The 21603-nt window shown below is 42.8% G+C and overlaps 1 long non-coding RNA gene across 1 annotated transcript in view; it reads left to right on the top strand.

Annotated features, from left to right (window-relative positions):
• LOC143769165 (uncharacterized) overlaps positions 1–21235 on the top strand; it is a 122973-nt gene extending 101738 nt beyond the window's left edge. Inside the window, exons 2-3 of the long non-coding RNA XR_013214239.1 lie at positions 19084–19152; positions 21139–21235. This is a non-coding gene — a long non-coding RNA (uncharacterized LOC143769165). The remainder of the gene's footprint in view (positions 1–19083; positions 19153–21138) is intronic.
• The last annotated feature ends 368 nt before the right edge of the window (positions 21236–21603 follow it).

Genomic DNA, 21603 nt, shown 5'->3' with positions numbered 1-21603 from the left:
TCCACCGATTCATAGTATGTGAAGAGGTGGGTGTTAGGGCTGGTGGAGGTACATATGCGAGACTGGAAACTCTGACCTAAATCCAAACACTAGACTCCAAGAAGAGCAATCTGGTAAAAGGAGGTTATGTGCTGGTAATTTACTGGATGAATGAAAATAACTCGGCATTCATTTTTAACGATGTTCTTCTTATGGGAAGCTTAGTTCTCCACTGCACAGAAAATCCAGATGTGAAATGTGAAAACCCGCTCGCTATTTTTGTTAGAGAAGCTTCCAGGTCTGTGACCTCTTATTCAGCTGAACTCTTCACTGGATGTTGTCTGTCGCTGTTAGATCCCCCGGGAGAGTCTTATAGGACCAGGGGTCAGACAGTCAACAAGAGGTTTTTTTTGTCCTGGTGAGGAACAATACAAGAACTGTTGTGTCAATGGAAAATGGCCTAGAAGTGAAATACAAACAATAGCAAAAATGAGGATAAAATATGTGGCTGAGTAGATGATTAAAAAAAACCATTGTACTAAAACCTAAGAAATCTAATTTTAACCCTCAAAAGGAAGTATCTTATAATGAATCCTAGAGATTACACTAGGATTACTGTGGAGTCCAAAATTGAAAGGGCCACCATACCAACTCTCCGCACCACCAACCCAACATAGTTGTTACTATCTGGTTCAACTTGTTCCAATCACAACAGTTAGGCTCAGGTGCCAGCTGTATAACACAGCCAGCACCCACACTGTATGGATCAAATGCATGCTGGGCATACATTTGCCGTACTTGTAAGGTGTATGACACAAATTGAAATCTGAGCAGAAAATGCCACTCGGGCACAATGGGTTTGGTTAAGGCCCTGCCAGACAGCTCTTTTGCCAACTTATCTTATTCTAAAATACTATGACTTGTAAAAAGCAATGTATGGTTTTCTCCATCAAGCCTTGGAGCGGTTGTCCGGTCTTAGGCTACAAGTCTGCAGTCACTCTATCACTCTATGTGACTGCCAACTTGTGTATCCTCACATCATGGGCACTGCGCACTGTGAGGATTCTCCTATGCCAGGAGCAGGCGCTCTACACATTCCGACTAGACTGTGTCTGACATCACTCAATGCACTTACATTGAGTAATGCTGCGCCCATCTACTCAACACCAGAACAAGAAGAAAAAGCCACTACATAAATATGTGCACACCTGCTATATGCTAAAGATAAGATCCAAACTTTATTATGTAAACAACAAGGATACAATCATGCATATAAAACCAATTAAAAACATGACCACAAAACACCCTTCCCCATATACTGTAATAAACCTGGACATGGCAAGCTATAGTGAGAGAGGATGTAAGTGTCTTAGAATGCTGCCTGTGACAATCACAACTACACATATATATGAAAAATAACTCCAAATATAATATAAAGGTGTATATACACCTAGAGCAGGATGCAAGACTCTAATCCAGTGTATATAGACAATATAAGGGCGTCCCCAAATTTGTCATACATCAATCACCACAATACACGTAGTATACAGCAATGCCCAAATAGAACAAGGAGCCCTGTCGGAGTCAAAGAGAATGTATAAAGCAAAAAGGTTTTTTTTCTAAATGGCAAAATGTAGAACAATAGCTAGCAAAGTGCCATATAAAAGCGTTGTGCAAAGCACAAAATGATGATAAGCCTACCCCAAGAATGGCTCAGCCATAAATAATTAGGACCCAGAGGTGATTTGTGTCCATGGAAATATATGGAAGAGGCTGCAGCCCATGGGACTCCAAAATAACAGGACTAGAAGAGATGGAAGGAAGGGTGTGGGAGAATCCCATGCGTATCGCTGCTGCTGGGCAGCTTCGTCAGGGAAAATGATTCCCCAGTGCAAGTTGTCCACTATGTGTAGCGGCAAAAATGAGTTAATAAATTACCGGTGTCTGAGGATCCTGCCGGCGGACCGGAAGTGAGGGAGGAGGCAAGGAGTGCAAGCACAGAAGCACAATGAAAGCAGTAAGTGCCGCGCATGCGCAGGGAATGACAGCCGAAAAAAGAAAGCAGTAGCAGGCACATTGTACGGCCGCACATGTAATGATAGAGCGTCTTTAAAGGGAACCTGTCACCACGTTTTTGGAAGATGGGATAAAAATAGCGTTAAATAGGGGCAGAGGTGGGCGTTACATTAGTGTGTGTGTTATGCGTTTATTACCCACCTAAGTTGCCGAAATAACTTTGCAAAGTCTCCGTTTTCGCCTGTCAATCAGGCTGGTCAGGTCGCATGGGCGTTGTCTTCCCCCAGATTTGGCGTAGTTTTCCGTTGGTGGCGTAGTGGTGTGCGCATGCCCAAAGTCCGGAATCCTCTTCCAGGGGATTTAAAATAGCCTCGGTGTTCGTTATTGCATTGGTGATCGGTGGGCGCGGCCATCTTCCTTTGGCCGCGCGTGCGCAGAAGCGGCGCTCTGCTGGCCGCGGCTTCAGGAAAATGGCCGCCGCGATATCCATCTGCGCACGCGCGGCATCCCGCGGCCATTTTCCTGAAGCCGCGGCCAGCAGAGCGCCGCTTCTGCGCACGCGCGGCCAAAGGAAGATGGCCGCGCCCACCGATCACCAATGCAATAACGAACACCGCGCTATTTTAAATCCCCTGGAAGAGGATTCCGGACTTTGGGCATGCGCACACCACTACGCCACCAACGGAAAACTACGCCAAATCTGGGTGAAGACACCACGCCCATGTGACCTGACCAGCCTGATTGACAGGCGAAAACGGAGACTTTGCAAAGTTATTTCGGCAACTTAGGTGGGTAATAAACGCATAACACACACACTAATGTAACGCCCACCTCTGCCCCTATTTAACGCTATTTTTATCCCATCTTCCAAAAACGTGGTGACAGGTTCCCTTTAATAGGGGAAAGAAGGGGAGGATGCTGTGAGCGGGAAAAGAGCCTGAGATGACAAAGGTGGATGGAAAACATAGGAGGAACCAAAAAGTGGATTAAGTGAAGGAGAATGGCTAATGCTAATATAAAGAAAAATAAATACGAAGAAAAAAGCTGCAAATGAAAAAAGGGGAGGTTTACGATATATAATATAATACATCAATAGTGAATAATAAAGTAACATTTGGAACAAATTACATATATATATATATATATATATATATATATATATATATATATATACACAAAGATCTATAAATGGATATGCAAAAAATTTTTTTGCATACATAACATTAGGCTGAAGTCTTAAGGGAATATGCAGAATATAGAAAAACTAGATGGTGGCCCGATTCTAACGCATCGGGTATTCTAGAATATGCATGTCCACGTAGTATATTGCACAGCCCACGTAGTACACTGCACAGCCCACGTAGTATATTGCCCAGCCACGTAGTATATTGCCCAGCCACGTAGTATATTGCCCAGTTACGGAGTATATTGCCCAGTGACGTAGTATATTGCCCAGCCACGTAGTATATTGCCCAGTTACGTAGTATATTGCCCAATTACGTAGTATATTGCCCAGTGACATAGTATACAGCACAGAGCCACATAGTATATTGCCCAGTGACGTAGTATATTGCCCAGTTATGTAGTATATTGCCCAGTGACGTAGTATATTGCCCAGTGATGTAGTATATTGCCCAGCCACGTAGTATAATGCCCAGTTATGTAGTATACAGCACAGAGCCACGTAGTATATTGCACAGGGACGTAGTATACAGCACAGAGCCACGTAGTATACAGCATCAGTATATAAAACATCAATAGTGAATAATAAAGTAACATTTGGAACAAATTACAAATATATATATATATACAAATATCTATAAATGGATATGCAAAAATATGCAAAAATGTGCAAAAGCATATATGCATGCTACGTATATACATAATACAAACCATAACAAGACTGTAACAAAAAATTAATGCATAATAAATGATACGTGTTGAAAAAATGAAAATCATGATGTTGAATGTAAATATAGACAGCAAAAGAACCATTTATAATGATAATCAACAATATATGCCTAGTGCCATAATGGTCTTATATGCGATAGATCTCTGAATGAGTCTCTAATCCACTGGTGCCTCTGTATGCAGGTATCCATTCCACAATATGTATACATCTTCTGAGAGAGTCCAGACTACTCCGCTGATAGATACAGCACCTCCTTTACTGAACCCCAAATCACGTTGGGCCCAAAGACAGTTCAAAAAGCATGTATATACAGTACAGACCAAAAGTTTGGACACACCTTCTCATTTAAAGATTTTTCGGTATTTTCATGACTATGAAAATCGTACATTCACACTGAAGGCATCAAAACTATGAATTAACACTTGTGGAATTATATACTTAACAAAACATAACAACTGAAAATATGTCTTATATTCTAGGTTCTTCAAAGTAGCCACCTTTTGCTTTGATGACTGCTTTGCACACTCTTGGCATTCTCTTGATGAGCTTCAAGAGGTAGTCACCGGAAATGGTCTTCCAACAATCTTGAAGGAGTTCCCAGAGAGCCTTAGCACTTGTTGGCCCTTTTGCCTTCACTCTGCGGTCCAGCTCACCCCAAACCATCTCGATTGGGTTCAGGTCTGGTGACTGGAGGCCAGGTCATCTGGCATAGCACCCCATCACTCTCCTTCTTGGTCAAATAGCCCTTACACAGCCTGGAGGTGTGTTTGGGGTCATTGTCCTGTTGAAAAATAAATGATGGTCCAACTAAACGCAAACCGGATGGAATAGCATGCCGCTGCAAGATGCTGTGGTATTCATGCTGGTTCAGCATGCCTTAAATTTTGAATAAATCCCCAAAATTGTCAACAGCAAAGCACCCCCACACCATCACACCTCCTCCATGCTTCACGGTGGGAACCAGGCATGTAGAGTCCATCCGTTCACCTTTTCTGCGTCGCACAAAGACACGGTGATTGGAACCAAAGATCTCAAATTTGGACTCATCAGACCAAAGCACAGATTTCCACTGGTCTAATGTCCATTCCTTGTGTTCTTTAGCCCAAACAAGTCTCTTCTGCTTGTTGCCTGTCCTTAGCAGTGGTTTGCTAGCAGCTATTTTACCATGAAGGTCTGCTGCACAAAGTCTCCTCTTAACAGTTGTTGTAGAGATGTGTCTGCTGCTAGAACTCTGTGTGGCATTGACCTGGTCTCTAATCTGAGCTGCTGTTAACCTGTGATTTCTGAGGCTGGTGACTCGGATAAACTTATTCTCAGAAGCAGAGGTGACTCTTGGTCTTCCTTTCCTGGGGCGGTCCTCATGTGAGCCAGTTTCTTTGTAGCGCTTGATGGTTTTTGCAACTGCACTTGGGGACACTTTCAAAGTTTTCCCAATTTTTCAGACTGACTGACCTTCATTTCTTAAAGTAATGATGGCCACTCGTTTTTCTTTACTTAGTTGCTTTTTTCTTGCCATAAAACAAATTCTAACAGTCTATTCAGTAGGACTATCAGCTGTGTATCCACCAGACTTCTGCACAACACAACTGATGGTCCCAACCCCATTTATAAGGCAAGAAATCCCACTTATTAAACCCGACAGGGCACACCTGTGAAGTGAAAACCATTCCCGGTGACTACCTCTTGAAGCTCAACAAGAGAATGCCAAGAGTGTGCAAAGCAGTCATCAAAGCAAAAGGTGGCTACTTTGAAGAAGCTAGAATATAAGACATACTTTCAGTTGTTTCACACTTTTTTGTTAAGTATATAATTTCACATGTGTTAATTCATAGTTTTGATGCCTTCAGTGTGAATGTACAATTTTCATAGTCATGAAAATACAGAAAAATCTTTAAATGAGACAGTGTGTCCAAACTTTTGGTCTGTACTGTATGTATCTCGCCAAATGGTCCATCCTGAAATGTTTCCAAGCATAGAGAAGTCAGAGAAGGCTACCCAAAGGATCCGCAGGAAGCCAAACGGAAGGAGGAGGGTCAAAAGTGATGACCGTTGTTTATAAAGGAATTAACCCAAAAACCCTACATCACTGGGCAATATACTACGTAACTGTGCTATATACTACGTGGCTCTGTGCTGTATACTACGTCCCTGTGCAATATACTACGTGGCTCTGTGCTGTATACTACATCACTGGGCAATATACTACGTAACTGGGCAATATACTACGTGCCTCTGTGCTGTATACTACGTCGCTGTGCAATATACTACGTGGCTCTGTGCTGTATACTACGTAACTGGGCAATATACTACATCACTGGGCAATATACTACGTCACTGGGCAATATACTACATAACTGGGCAATATACTACGTAGCTCTGTGCTGTATACTACGTCACTGGGCAATATACTACGTAACTGGGCAATATACTACATGGCTGGGCAATATACTACGTCACTGGGCAATATACTCCGTAACTGGGCAATATACTACGTGGCTGGGCAATATACTACGTGGCTGGGCAATATACTACGCGGCTGGGCAATATACTACGTGGGCTGTGCAGTGTACTACATGGGCTGTGCAATATACTACGTGGACATGCATATTCTAGAATACCCGATGCGTTAGAATCGGGCCACCATCTAGTTTTTCTATATTCTGCATATTCCCTTAAGACTTCAGCCTAATGTTATGTATGCAAAATAGTCTTGTTACCAAAATCGCAGATAAAAGACAAAATAAAATTGCAGGTGATCTTATTTGCTCATTCTCAGGGGTGTCTTGTGTTACTTTGTTTTGTATTTTAGATCCATCTGTGCTTAAATTCAATCATTTCACATGGATTCCTCTCTAAACACTTTGCAGAATAAAACCCTCCATCTCCGTTGTGTTCTGAAGCCCCAGAGTCCTCGGGGAGATGAAGAACATTCCAAGAAAACTTTGCAAAAACGTCTCATTAATCACTCAGCAGGTGTCCCTGAGAGAAGTGTCACAGTCCCTACAGGGGCTGGGGTATTTTTCAAAATTTATACAGAACTAAGCAATCCAAACAAGAAAGGATCCAATTCATAAAAAAAATGAGAAGAACTATAAAATGTCTTGTAGCTTTTCCTGGCTGAGAAATTGGCGTGAAATTTAGTAATGAATAGCAGAAGCTTAATGTTCCTTCGTCCTATAATTTGATTCTGAGTTAATAGTCTGGAATTAAATGTTTTTGTTTTTTTAAAGGATACTTTTCCTGCAAATAAATTATCATTAGGTATCACCCCTGTGATATTATAACAAATATGAGTCCGGAGGGTCATAACAATAATGGCGGTAGACCATGTAGCCGTTATGGGAGTTTGAATGGTCCAGTGCCAATGATAACCCTTCCCCCTTTCGCCACTGAAATACTCATTTTCAATGGTATCTGTGTCAGGAGGTGGAGATGTTGCCCATGTTCTCCATTGAAGACATGTGTATTGTTACAATGTGTTTGAATGTACAATGTGTTTAGTGATGTGCATTATTTGCAGTTGGGTTCTGCTCAGCCACAGATAGTTGATAGAGATAGGTAGAGTTAATGGTTGGGACTGGCCCAGAGTGGGAGGGGCAAAAGTAAAGGGACAGAGGAAGGCAGAATGGGCCTAGCTTGCAGCTAGAGCAGACCTTTGGTCTGATTAGTCAGCAGGGCCACATGAATTGGGTGTCTCTAAAGTGAGTGGAGGCAGAGGTAACAGATAGCGTGATCCAGAGTGGGGAGAAGGAAAAGTGTTAGCAAGAGTGAGTGATTCTATGGAGACAAGGTCTGGGGCAGGAAGCCTAGCGGAACGGCACAGAGTTATCTGACAGTGAAATGACAGAGCAGCGCTGCAAAATCAAAGTGGGACAAAGATAGAGTGTCCTGTGCGGTAGTTCCAAGACATCGACAAGCAGAGAAGTTAAGTAACAGCCATAGTGGAAAAAGTAGGTCCCCTAAGGAGAAAAGGATGCGGAACCACTGGCTGAAAAATAAGACTCTCGCTTACTGGTTAGTGTGTGTGTTGGTGGAAACTAGGGAAGCTCCCGAAGTGCTGTGCTGGGTGGTGGTGAAGCTGGAGAGAAAGGCTAACGGACAGAGAGCGGAGCAAGCTCAGGAAGTAACGGGAATGTGTATGTAAATGTCATGTTCTAAGAGAAACATCCACGAGGTTTTGCACACGCTATCCACTGTAAATATTTCTCCCTATATTATTGTTCAGCAACAGACAAGTTTTTTTGAGTGTGGTCTCCCTCATTGACCTGTGCAACATCTTGTCCTGGCCATCCCAAGTCACCGGCTTCATGCGATCTGCAAGTGCATAGCGCCCCTGTAGCTAAAGTCCACACACCCAGCCAGGACCCCCCATTTTCATGTAGCGTTCCTGGGCATGAAACACGAGTACCTCGCCCACTGCTACTGCCCCGTGCCACGCTACATCTGCATTTTGGATGCGGACACAGTTGACAGCAATGATCCGTTAGCTCCCTGGTCTATCATTCTACCTGCATGATGTAGTGATGACATCACTATATAACTGTGTGGAGATTCAGAATACAAGAGGCAAAGACTGGAACACTGGGCGCAGGGGGGAGGCGGGAGAAGTGAGGGTTTTTTCTTTTTTTATTATTATTAATTTATCAATGAGCATGGTGCTATTTACTGTCTGGTAGGGGATGTGGGGCCATCAACTTTTTTTGAAGGTGATCAAACTGTGTGGAGGGTTCTATGGGGGCCATTATACTGTGGGGAGGGATGTATGGACTTCTCATACCATGTGGAGTGCTGCGGTTCTCCTTAACTTATTGTAATGCAGATACCACGTTGCGCCAGCCTAGCTAATAAAAAGAAGAATCGGGAATAAGAGGTAACGAGATTTACAGGTACTGACCTGGCTGATCGACTGGAGTCCTTCGAATCGATTCTCCCATCTTTAAGATGGTAACAGAGATCGGGTCTGACAGTGCACAGAGCCAAGACAGCACATCCCCATACACTGTGTGGTGGCCATTCTCAGGCACTGCAGCTTGGCTTCCATTTACATTAGGCCACGTTCACACGTTCAGTATTTGGTCAGTATTTTTAGTATTTGTAAGCTAAAACCAGGAGTAGAACAATCACAATAAAAGTATAATAGAAATGTGTCACCACTTCTGCATTTATCACCCACTCCTGGTTTTGACTTACAAATACTGATGTGAAATACTGACCAAATACTGATAGTGTGAACGTGGCTTCATAGAGGTTGAGCTGCAGTACCCGAGCGTGGCTACTACACTGTGTATGGAGCTGTCCTGTTCTTGCTCTGTACACTATGGAGGGATGTACACAGTATACAAAGGAGATGCAAACAGTTGATTAATGGGGGACCAGGTGTCGGACCGCTACCAAATTGTTATTGGGGACTTATCCTAAATCTGGGACAATATATAATCATTGAGTGTCCCTCCCAAAAAAGGTCCATGATGTATCCTAACAGCGCTGCATAGAGCAGTGTTATATAATAGTACATGCAAATATTTCTGTTCCTTGCCCAATTAATAATGACATTTAGTGCCCAAATAATAGCTCTACAAGAAATAATATCACCAGAGACCTGATGCTGAAGACACCGGGTTCAAAGTGGTTACCTGGCAGGTTGTGGACCTTTCCGTCAGCTTTGAGCTGAGCCTTTTCTTTTAAGCACAAGTGTAATTACTAGACTTAGCTGGTCAGCGATGAGTTAATCTTCCTAATTAGAGGAAAATTCAGAAACGCTTCATTTCAAAGTCTGGAATTTGTAATTTGAAAAGCGAAAGATTTTAAAAGTTTTAGCAGATTTCTTGGCAGTTTTTGGATCGAATAATAGATTTGGACATGGAATGATACTTCAGCCCCCACAGATGTGCACTGACCGCCGCAACCCGATAGCTCCTCTGCACACGGCAGCAAACCGCAGTAGCTCGCCATGTCACCAACAATCAGACTGAATCCCTAAATCAGTGTCACAAAAATGAGGAAGGTGAGGGTCTTAGTGACGGCTACAGAATGACATCCATGGCAGTTAACACTTTGTCGTCCTTTAAGGGAGATTTGTTATTTTGTATTTCTGTACTAATCCAGTAGTCTAAACAAGATTTGGGAGAACTCTTTCCTGTAAATATTATTACAGTGGAATAAATATTTAGGATTTCTACATTTTTTCCATCCAGTTTTGGAGGGTATCTGATGTCCCAAAGACATTAGCTCGGTTACAGTCATAGAAAGAAAAATATTTGATATGTCTGCTGGTTATATCTGGTAGTTCAGGAGGGCTCCGTTATGTATATACAGCCCAGGAAACTTTAGCATCTTAGAAATCCTCAAACTTTATCAGGTATGTCCATTTAGAAGTTCCTTATTAATGTCTTCTGGCAGAAGATAGCATCAGTGTACACAAGAGATCTGTGCTTCAAGTATACAGAGCCTTACATAGTTTGGAGATGCTGAAATCCCTAAGTTATGAGCTAAGGGGCTTGGTACTCAGAGGATCACTGCAAATTGCTTCCTTCCATTGACTGGCAGGATCTGAAATCCCACTGTTACATTCTGAAATATTTCTATGACTTCATTTCCAGTAGGTCTATCCACAGGTCTAAGGAGGTACACTATATGGGCAAAAGTATGGCTGAGCAGCTGCATGCAATCCTTACATCACCAAGCATGATGCCAAGTGTAGGAAGGAGTGGTGTAAAGCAGCTGCCACTGGACTCTTGAGGTTAGAATTGAGTTCTGTGGACTGACGGATCACACTTCTCTATCTGGCATCTGATGGACGAGTCTGGGTTTGGTGAATGCCAGGAGAACATTACCTGCCAACTGTAAAGTTTGGTGAAGGAGGGATAATGTCACGGGGATGTCTTTCAGGGATTTGGTTGCCTTTGTATGCTCCTTAGTTCCATCAAAGAGAAATCTTCAAAAGGTTGTCCAGTCAGAATATATTGATGACATATCTATAGCATAGGTCATCAGTATCAGATCAGAGGGAGTCCAACACGGGCACCATGCTCTGGTGATGGCCTTATGTAAACATGTGAAACTAGTCACATCTATTACTATAGTCTCCAGGCAGCTTTTCAAACTATTCTTTTTCTGAAATGTTACAGCATACATACAGTTGTGCAGACAGGCTCTGATTCATGCTGCCCGAGGTCCTAGCAGCATGAATTGAACCGTTTAAAGAGTTATTCCCTTTAACTTGCTAATATGTAGGGGTTCGACCTTAGGGACCCCACAATCTTGAAAACAGGACTCTGAAATGCCCCTTTTGAGTGGAGTGTTGCTGGGCATTGACACAACCACTTTATTCTTTCTCTGTAGCACTGTTGAGGATAGCCGAGTACAATGCTCAGCTTTTTCCAACAGTCCCATAGAGAAGGAATGAAGTGGTGGTGCGTATGTTTAACTACCACTCCACTAATATGGGGCATTTCAGGGTCCCACATTATGGGTCAGTGGGAGTCTCAGTTGTTGGTACCCCACTGACCAGCAAGTAATCACATATCCGTTGCACAGATGTCGATGACTCAAAAGCAGGTGTATTATAATTGTAGCTTTAAATGTGTTTTCCGCAAAAAAAAGGTTCATTTTATTCACTAGATCTTGAATAAAAATTCAATTCACAATTGGATGGGATTAAAGCAAATGTTCCTGTGCTGAGATAATCTTAGAAATGTGCCCCTGCGGTGTACTGTGTAATGGCTGTGTCTGACCGTCCAGGAACATGGTCTGATCATATCACAGCTCCTGGGCAGGGGAGGACACAAAAGAGTATACAGACAGTACAGCACAGGATCACAGCTGATTCTGTGAGGTAAAATATTGTTTAAAAACAGACAGGGAAATGTTTTACCTCACAAAAAGAATCAGCAGTGATCCCATGTTCTCCTGTCTGTATACTCTTTTGCGTCCTCCCCTACCCAGGAGCTGTGGTATGATCAGACCATATTCCTGTACGGTCAGACACAGCCATTACACAGTACACAGAAGGGGAGCATTCATGAGATTATCTTAGGACAAGACCACTTTTTTAATCACTTCCTATTGTGGAAATTATTATTATTCCAAGATCCTGTGAATAAAATGAACTTTTGTTTATGAGGAAAACCCCTTTAACCTCTTTACGACCTTGGATGCATAGGTACGTTCAAGGCTGCCTACTCCTGTTTGATGTGAACCCCCAACCTTTCTGCCACATATCAGCTCACATGTGCCCCTAACAGCCACAGGTGAAATTGCGATCCACCGACAGCTGTTAACAAATGGCGCTGTCAATCTCTGACAGTGGCATTTAACTTGCGCAAACTGGATGCACGTCATTAGCTCCTCCCATCGGGGTCCCTGTCACATGGCCGCGGGGCGCCGATCGGTTGGCATGACAATCCGGTGTCTGCAGAAGACCCCTGTGGTTTTCATCGCTGAACTGCTATGAGCGCCGGCCCAGTGGCCGGCGCTCATAGCAGATGACCCTTTTAGCTACACATAGCAGGGCTGAAACCCTTGTATGTGTAGCACAAGCGATCAGATGATCGCAGCTTCTAGTCTCCCATGGAGACTATTGAAGCAAGTAAAAAAAAAATGTTTCTAAAAATATTAAACATTATTTTAAAAAGTTTAAATCACCCCCCCATTTGTCCCATTCAAAATAAAACAATTAAAATTTTTTAAAAATACACATATTTAGTATCGACACTTTCAGAATCGCCTGATCTATCAATATAGTATAAAAATAATTAATCGATCCGATCGGTAAACGGCGTAAGGAGAAAAAAAATCAAAATGCTAGAATTATGTTTTTTAAATAAAAACTAAAGAAAAATAAAGAAAATGCAATAACCAGCAATTATTATTATTATTATTATTATTATTATTATTATTATTATTTATTTATATAGCACCATTAATTCCATGGTGCTGTACATGAGAAAGGGGTTACATACAGAGTTATAGATATCGTTTACAGTAAACAAGTTTACAGTGACAGACCGGTACAAAGGGGAGAGGACCCTGTCCTTGCAGACTTACATTTTATGGGATAGTGGGGAAGAGACAGAAGGTAGGGGCGAGGTGGCGGCTCTGGCGATGGAGAGGCGGCGGCTCTGGCGATGGCAAGGCGGCAGAATGGTTATTGCAGGCTGTAGGCTTTCTTGAAGAGATGAGTTTTCAGATTCCGTCTGAAGGAGCCGAGGGTGGTGGATAGTCGGACGTGTTGAGGCATGGAATTCCAGAGGATGGGGGATATTCGGGAGAAATCTTGGAGGCGGTTGTGTGAGGAACGAATAAGTGTGGAGGAGAGTAGGAGGTCTTGGGAGGATCGGAGATTACGTGAGGGAAGATAGTGGGAGATTAGTTCAGAGATATAGGGAGGGGACAGGTTGTGGATGGCTTTGTAGATCAGTGTAAGTAGTTTGAACTGGATTCGTTGGGAAATTGGGAGCCAGTGGAGGGATTTGCAGAGGGGAGAAGCAGGGGAGTAGCGAGAAGAGAGGTGGATTAGCCGGGCAGCAGAGTTGAGGACAGACTGGAGTGGTGCAAGAGAGTTAGCGGGGAGGCCACAGAGGAGGGTGTTGCAGTAGTCGAGGCGGGAGATGATGAGGGCATGCACAAGAGTTTTGGTAGATTGTGGGCTGAGGAAGGAACGGATTCTGGCAATATTTTTGAGTTGGAGGCGACAGGAGGTGGCAAGAGTTTGGACGTGCGGTTTGAAGGACAGGGCAGAGTCGAGAGTTACCCCAGCAATCAAATGATCGTATCTACACCAAAATGGTATCAACAAAAACATCAGTTCGGCAGGCAAAAAATAAGCCCTCACCCAGCCCCAGATCACAAAAAATGGAGATGATACGGGTCTCTGAAAATGGCGATATATACCGTATATATTTTGTTTTACTAACTTTGAATGGCAGGTCAGTTTTAGCATTAAGTGAACATACTAAAAAAAAACAGTTATGGAATTGCAGCTTTTTTTGGCAATTTCACCATACTTTGAATTTTTTTTCCGTTTTCCAGTACACGATATAGTAAAACCAATGGTATCATTCAAAAGTACAACTCATCCCGCAAAAAATAAGCCCTCATATGGCCATGTTAACTGAAAAATAAAAAAATGGCACTGGAAAGAGGGGTTGCAAACAACGAAAACTCAATGGAAAAACCCAAGGTGGTGAAGTGGTTAAGGATTCTTGGTTGATTTTTTTTGGCTGCTGGGCACTTGGCTCAGAAATGATCATAGTCACTGCTCCATTACATGTAAAGTTGTATAAAAGCGCAGGTTCCCTTTTTGTCGCAAGATGAATTTTGCTACATCTGAGAACTCAAATTGACTTCAACAGAATTTTCTGTATGCAGCCCTCCTGCAGAAGGACGAACACTGCTCCTTTCATAGGCTGATATGGATACTACCCTTCTGACAATCCATGCCATCTGTGCACTGCTCTCTTTGAATGAGAGCACCTCTTCCATTATAGGCCAAACCTTTCACTGGGTAAACATTGCAGTTTATAGAAGGACCAGGACATACAATATATTTAGTGTTATCAGCAAATCCCCCCTCTCCAGAAAAGACCCACTTCCCACACTGATATTCATAAAAAGTAGGGTAATATTTACTTTGGATTCCTTCTTTTAAGAAAGAACTTTAATGGAAAGTAGGTCCATCATAAATTAATATTCTGTCATCTCAAGTCATGCGGAGAACAAGGGTAAGTGATGTCTGGAGTCTCCTTGCTTCTAAGATGGAGAAATAAATGTCACATTTTATTAAGAGTTATGTAATATTTTACAAAATAATTGAGAATAAAGAAAAATATTTCCGAGCAGAAATTGTCTTTGAAAGAGGGGGCTTACGGGGCTTAATAAAGGTCCCAGTGCCTGTCTTCTCTTTGACATTATCCTTTTCATCCCAAAATGTTGTTTCCCATACTGTAGTGCTGTCCTTTACTCTGATTTAACCCCTTGCACTAGGGGTGTACGTAGAGGATATTGAACCCCTCTCGATGCAGGTTTACTATAGCTCACCCTTGCTGCGTTCCCTACATATCTTTTTTTTACTACTATTAAAACCAGATACTGATGCATGTTCTTGGTTTCTAGTTTTTTAATTTCCAGATTTTCCTTTTTTCTATTTTTTGTACATTGTTATGGTGGCAGCTGCAGTTAAGAGCATTTGCAGATTTGCATTACAACCGCTAAATGGACCATGTACTGTGTTTTCCCAAAAATAACACAGGGTCTTACATTATTACACATATACAATGGCATGTAAAAGTTTGGGGACCCCTGGTCAAAATTATCTTATTGTGAACAGTTAAACAAATTGAAGATGAAAGTATCTCTAAAAGGCTTAAAGTTAAAGATGACACATTTCCTTTGTATTTTAGGCAATATATATATATATATATATATTAATATTTAATATTTTAAAAAATTACTTAGAGGAAAATTGCCCACGCAAAAGTTTGAGCACCTTGCATGGTGCCTAGTAGCACCCCCTTTTGAAAGTATCAAAGCTTGTAAATTCTTCTTGTAGCCAGACAAAAATCTTTCAGTTCTTGTTTGAAACATTTTCATCCATTCTTCCTCGGAAAATTCTTCCAGTTCTGTGAGATTCCTGGGTCGTCTTGTATGCACTGCTATTTTGAGCCACAGCATTTCACTGATGTTCAGATCAGGGGACTGTGAGGGCCATTAGAAACATTTCAGCTTGTGTCTTTTGAGGTAGTCTATTGTGGATTTTGATGTGTGTTTAGGATCATCATTCATTTGTAGAACCCATACTATTTTCAACTTCAGTATTTTTACAGATGGGGTTATGTTTGCTTCGAGAAGATGTTGAAATGTAATTGAAACCATTCTTCCCGCTACCCATGAAATGTTCCCTGTACCAATAGCTGCACCACAACCCCAAAGCATGATTGATCCACCTCCATGCTTAATGGTTGGCAAGATGTTCTTTTCCTGAAATTCTGTGTTCTTTTTTCTCCACGCATAGCTTTGATTATTGTGGCCAAAGAGTTGTATTTTAACCTTGTGAGGAGTCGCGGACTAAACACTATTGGACCAATGGACATAGAGCGGAATCCACAGCTCTAAAGTTATGTACTTTTTCCAGCATGGAGCGCCGGTGACATCGATTTTATTGTGTTTTATTGCAAATTTGCTTGTTCGTCAATTTAAGGTACACAAATTTCTCCTGGAAAGTGTTCAGCCTCAAAAGTCGATGTTTCCATTCAGGGACAGTAAGCAGAGAAAGATGTGCAGTCTGGGTCTTATGTATATGGATTGCCCCCCAGGGTAGGGCAATGGGGTCCTTCGGTTCTGGGGATGTCACGGTGGCTGATCCGGTCCGTGGCCCTCAGGGGTGTCCAGTAAAAGAGTTTATATATGGGAAAGGTCTTTAAAGGGGAAGTGTTCGTGACCCCACCTGTGGTATTCGGTCAGGGCGACCGATGCTGCTTAGGGGTCCGCTGGGGTGATGTTATGGCAGCTTGATGGTATACCTTCCCACAGGTGAAGTATGTCCCCAGGGCTTCCCAGAGTGTAGATGGTGAATGGTGTGAGGCGCAGTGAAGAACGAGGACACAAGGTTGCAGTCTCTTTACCTTTACTGAAGGCTTCAGTGTCCACAGTCCAGGGTACGGACCACAGGGCAGGCAGAGTCCCGCCGGTCTGAAGGCAAATCCACAGTCCTCTTATCCAGGTGGAATTCAATAGCCTTCCTATGCGCACAGTAACACAGTAGGTCCTTACTTGCATAAGCTCCAATAAGGTCCTCACCGTTATTACTCCTCTCACTGTTCCCCGTAGTCGGATAGAACAAAACACGTATGACCGGTGACTTGAGACTTTGGTTAGGGACTCTAGCACGCCCCGGCCTCTTTAAGGTTGCCACCTTGCCTCCTGTGTATAAAGGGCGGACAGGCAACTTGGAATCACCTGCGCTGCCGGTCTCTGAAGCAAGGCATAGAGCACTTACTCCCTCGGTATTCCGGCTACCAGATCGCACACCAGAAGGATGCAGCTTCTCTCGGCCACTCTCCTCTCTGGTATCCACTTGTTGCTATGCCTTCGTTTCTCACTCACTGCAAAACACTTCTCTTCTATATCTCTTTCTTAGGATGCTGCCGCACTTGGGGCAGGCGCAGCTCCGTGGACCCTCGTCCTCCTCAGACCGCAGTCTGGATCTGACTGGAACTCCCTCCAGCCAGCTTGATCTGGAGACCTTTCCGTCTCGGTCCCCAGCCAGGAACTCTCTAACTTTCCCTCCAACTACCAGTTTTACCTAACTGTGAGGAGTGGCCTAGTAAATAGAACCTTTGCTCCCCCTGGTGGCCTGGAGTGTGAAGTGTATTGTGTGGATAGTAATACCTGGACAGAGGATCTCCTTTATTGCCTTCAGACGTAATATCACTCCCCCTGGTGGAAGAACGACATTACTGCAACGACCAGGACCCTGGGGCGCTGCACTTACATAAGGCCGGACGTGAGATTAGTAATAAGGTAAAGCAATCATTCCATTACTCTTGTTAGTGTTTCAGGTGCCTTAATTAGGCTATTACCCTCCCAGCTACTAGTTCCATTGGATGGAGATAGTAGACCCAGTGGAGCCGTCACCACAGGGGATTTCACATGTAGTCCAAGGTGAGTGTCTCGGCTTTGGGTTTTTCTTTCTGAGGGGTAGGCTCAATTCTGGGGGTGGCTAGGGATATTTAGGACACTGATGAGGGAGTTGTTGCTGGATGGAGTTGGATACACATGCTACGGTCGTGGTGTCCATCATCTGGAGGAGTATATGCTGTAACTGCAGACTATACTGGTGGGAGATACAAAAGCTGTGGGCCAACCAAAAGTTGGGAGACAGTGGGTATCGCCTGGTACAGGGGCAGTGGAACTAGTGGTCCTGAGATAGGAGTGGACTGGGGGCATCTCATTGTGGCCATCTACCTGGAATTACTGTAAAACCGTAGATGGAAGAAATAAAACTAATTGCATAGTTAACCTGCCTACGTGATTAATACAACCCACAACCTCAGATCATCACAAACCTCATTGGTCCACAGGACTTGTTTCCAAAATGCACCAGGCTTGTTTAGATGTTCTTTGTATACTTCTAAAGCTGAATTTTATGGTGAGGACACAGGAGAGGTTTTCTTCTGATGACTTCAATGAAGGCCATATTTGTGCAGGTGTGTCTGAACAGTAGAACAATGTGCCACAACTTCATAGTCTGCTAAATGTTTTTGAAGGTCTTTCGCAGTCAGCAGGTGTTCTGATTTGCCTCTCTAGCAATCCTGTGAGCATCTCACTGAAATTTTGATTGATCTTCCAGACCTTATCTTGACCTCTACTGTTCCTGTTAACTGAAATTTCTCAATTACACTTTGAACTGTGAAAAGGACAACTTGAGCACGCTTTCCTACCTTCTTATAGCCTTCCCCTACTTTGTGGGCCTCCACCATTTTCATTTTCAGAGTGCTAAGCAGCTGCTAAGAAGAACCCATGGCTGCTGTTTTTTGGCACAAGATTAGAGGAGGCTGGGTTTTTATGAAGCTGGGAAATTTGCATCACCTGGCTTTTCCTAACGATGACAGTGAACACGCCATAACCCATGCTAAGGTCTGAAATCTTGGCCAAAGTTAACTGAGCACACAAATCTCCAAGGGTGCTCAAACTTTTGCATTTGCCCATTTTCCTTTTTTTGCAAAGTTTAAAATGAAAAAAAAAAAATACAATATATATTTTTTTGCCTAAAATATAAAGGAAATATGTCATCTTCAAATATAGGCAACTTTTTTTTAGAGATTATTTCATCTTCAACTTGCTTAACTGTTCGCAATAACAGTAGTTTTGACCAGGGGTGCCCAAATATTTACATGCCACTGTGTACACACACACTGCACATACATACACATGTATATATACACACTACACATTTGGTACATAACATACATACCAGCATATCTCCTCTGCAGTTCCTCTAGGCTCCCGCAGTTAAAGAAACTTTGGTGTCATCATGGTCACAGAGAGAAGGTTAAGAGGTAGACATACCATAAGGAGTGCTTGATCCCTTCTCCTTCCCAAGGTATCTTGCTCTGTATTATGTCAGGACATTCTCCTTATGACCCTATTCGCCTCTTAAACTTCTCTTTACCTTTTAGGTTACATCCACTTCCTCTCCCCATCAGGAGTTTAAAAGACACACTACCTCTAAAGACGAAACTTCCAAGGTATTTACTTCAACCCTAACCCACTACAGAGCTCCCTTACAACATATCCCCACTTTATTTTATCTTCATACCTATTTTCTACCTATCTGTTGCATGGTTTGTGCAAATTATTGGTTACATGGTTGTTGCCCAAAATACCACTATACCCAATAAGACCAACTGTCTGTTCTCACTGCACACAGGTGCTGCTCCTGAGTATCCTATTCATCGCTATTCATACACTTGTTGTATACCTGTTACTATTGTGAGTTAGTGAGAGGGGATTATATACGAGGGCCGGTGTGTGTCCCCAGGATGCGGACGGATTCATATTAAACCCACTGGAGCGCCTTGTGTTTACAGCAAAACGCCTGTGAATCACAAGGCAAAATAAAATAAAGTGTGGCTTGGGTCCAAGTAGTTGACCCAGTCAGATTTTTATGAAAACCAGACATTGGCTTTTATTTTTAGAAGGGTTTGCAGGTTTGGTAGTGGAGCGAATCCCTTTCTCCACTCTGGGTATTGGGAGTCGTTCTATGGCCATGATTCCATTAAATCTCTCAGTTTGGTCTTGGGTGTCAGTTTTGAGTCTTGCAAGCTGCAGAGCAGGAGGCTCTGTGCAACTCAGGCCTGTGTGAAGCCAACATTGACCCAGGGACTTCAAAGTGGCTGACGCACCCATGAGTTCCTGCGGTGCCATTGCCCACGGCAACAGGTTGAACAAGGACTGTTTGTGGGAACCCGGCTGCGAACCAAAGGATATTGCTTCTTGTGGTGAAATATGTATAAATATATATGTGTGCAGTGAACTATGTATAGGTTTATTGTGTGACTAGTAATAATGTAACATCTGTCCTGAGGGCTGCAGGTCTCACCCAGGTGTTAATATGTATTTTCCTGAGACAGCAGACTTCTGTCTCCAATCTCACCAGGGGGTCGTGCTGGGAACCAAGAAGAAAGGGAACATTTGACACCTCCGAGCTCTTTAGAAGAGAGAGATCACTTACAGTCTGACACTATCTGTGGGAATCTTTACAGGAAGAATCTCAGAGAAATAATATATTCATTGGGGGAGCGGCCGCGGTCCAATCAAAAACAAGCAGTGATGGTGTTGGCCTGAGGGGCTGGTCTGGAAGTCTGATCTCTAGAGTAAATCTATAAATTAGGCCCGTATACATAGAATCGTGTTCACATGTGAGGGCAGCCTGGGAAGCTGATGTGTTCCACCAACTCCATATTCACCCCCCCCTCAGGGAGCAGAAGCAGACTACAAGTTAGCTATTTCTGTAAATTTTCTCCTGTTTATTTTGTACTGTTTTGCATAGTTGTATGTCTTTTTATTATCATATTTTTATACCTTTTTCTTACTGTAAGCACTGAGCTTTTTTGTATTAAAGCATAAAGCTTTAACAAGTTGAACCTTGAATGTTCTAAAGAATCCATAGCCTTAAACTGTGTGAGCTTTATGAGTGGTAGACAGTATTAGTAATAGTCCGGGACTAATCGCCCATGTATTCGGTGAGTGGTGGCAGCGTGTATGAACGGGTGTGTGGCTTGGGTCGGTGTGTGATTTATGCTCTCATCACAGCATAGGACAGAGGTTGAATGCTGGACTGAGAGTGGTGAGATAGATTAACCCTTGCAGGCACAACCCCAAGTCACGTGCTGAGAGCTGGTATGTGACGAATTAGAGACACCACTGAGAGGGATCCGTGACACTTCTGTTTATGTGAATCTGGAAATAAATACATTTTTATGTTGAACTTTCTGTGGTCCCTGCTTATCTGTTGCACTGTACAAACCCCGCTGCACTACACTATACAACCAGGCTTAGTTAAAACAATGCCATAGACAATTTGTTGTACATTGCTGTTTATATAACTATACATGCTTTACCAAAATTTTGAGTATATGTACATAATGTAAATATTGTTTTCTTGTTCATATTGTCTTACTATGGTTTTGAATATATTTATCACTTATTTTATGTTCATCTCCCCCCTCCAGAGCGATTGTATGAATAAGACCCAGGATTGGGTTGAAACGTAACTTTCATCGCCTTAATATCCTGCACCAAATAATTGCCTATGAACATAATCTACCTATTCACATGTGATTTAAAATAAATGAATCTGCATTTTGAAATAAGAGTGTGTGGTGAATGTTCCTGACTTTATGCAACAGGGGCCCCATACTCCCTTCCATCTGTACGTCTGTGTGCACTCCAATCCTCTTCAACTTTATGGAAGAATGAGCAGAAAAATTTTTAATTTGCAAAAAGACATGTAGGAGACTCCCCAAATGTATAGAGGAAGGTGCTGTGGTCAGATAAGACCAAAGCTGAACTTTTTTGTCACCAAGGTAAACGCTGTCTGGCACCAAACCAACACAGCTCATCACCCCAAGAACACCATGCTTTTCAGAAGCTGTAACAGCCGGTAAAATGGTCTGAGTCGAAGAGAAGATGGATGA

Source organism: Ranitomeya variabilis, chromosome 4 (genome assembly GCF_051348905.1).
Source record: "Ranitomeya variabilis isolate aRanVar5 chromosome 4, aRanVar5.hap1, whole genome shotgun sequence".
Lineage (NCBI taxonomy): Eukaryota > Metazoa > Chordata > Amphibia > Anura > Dendrobatidae > Ranitomeya > Ranitomeya variabilis.
This window is presented reverse-complemented; position numbering and strand designations above follow the sequence as displayed.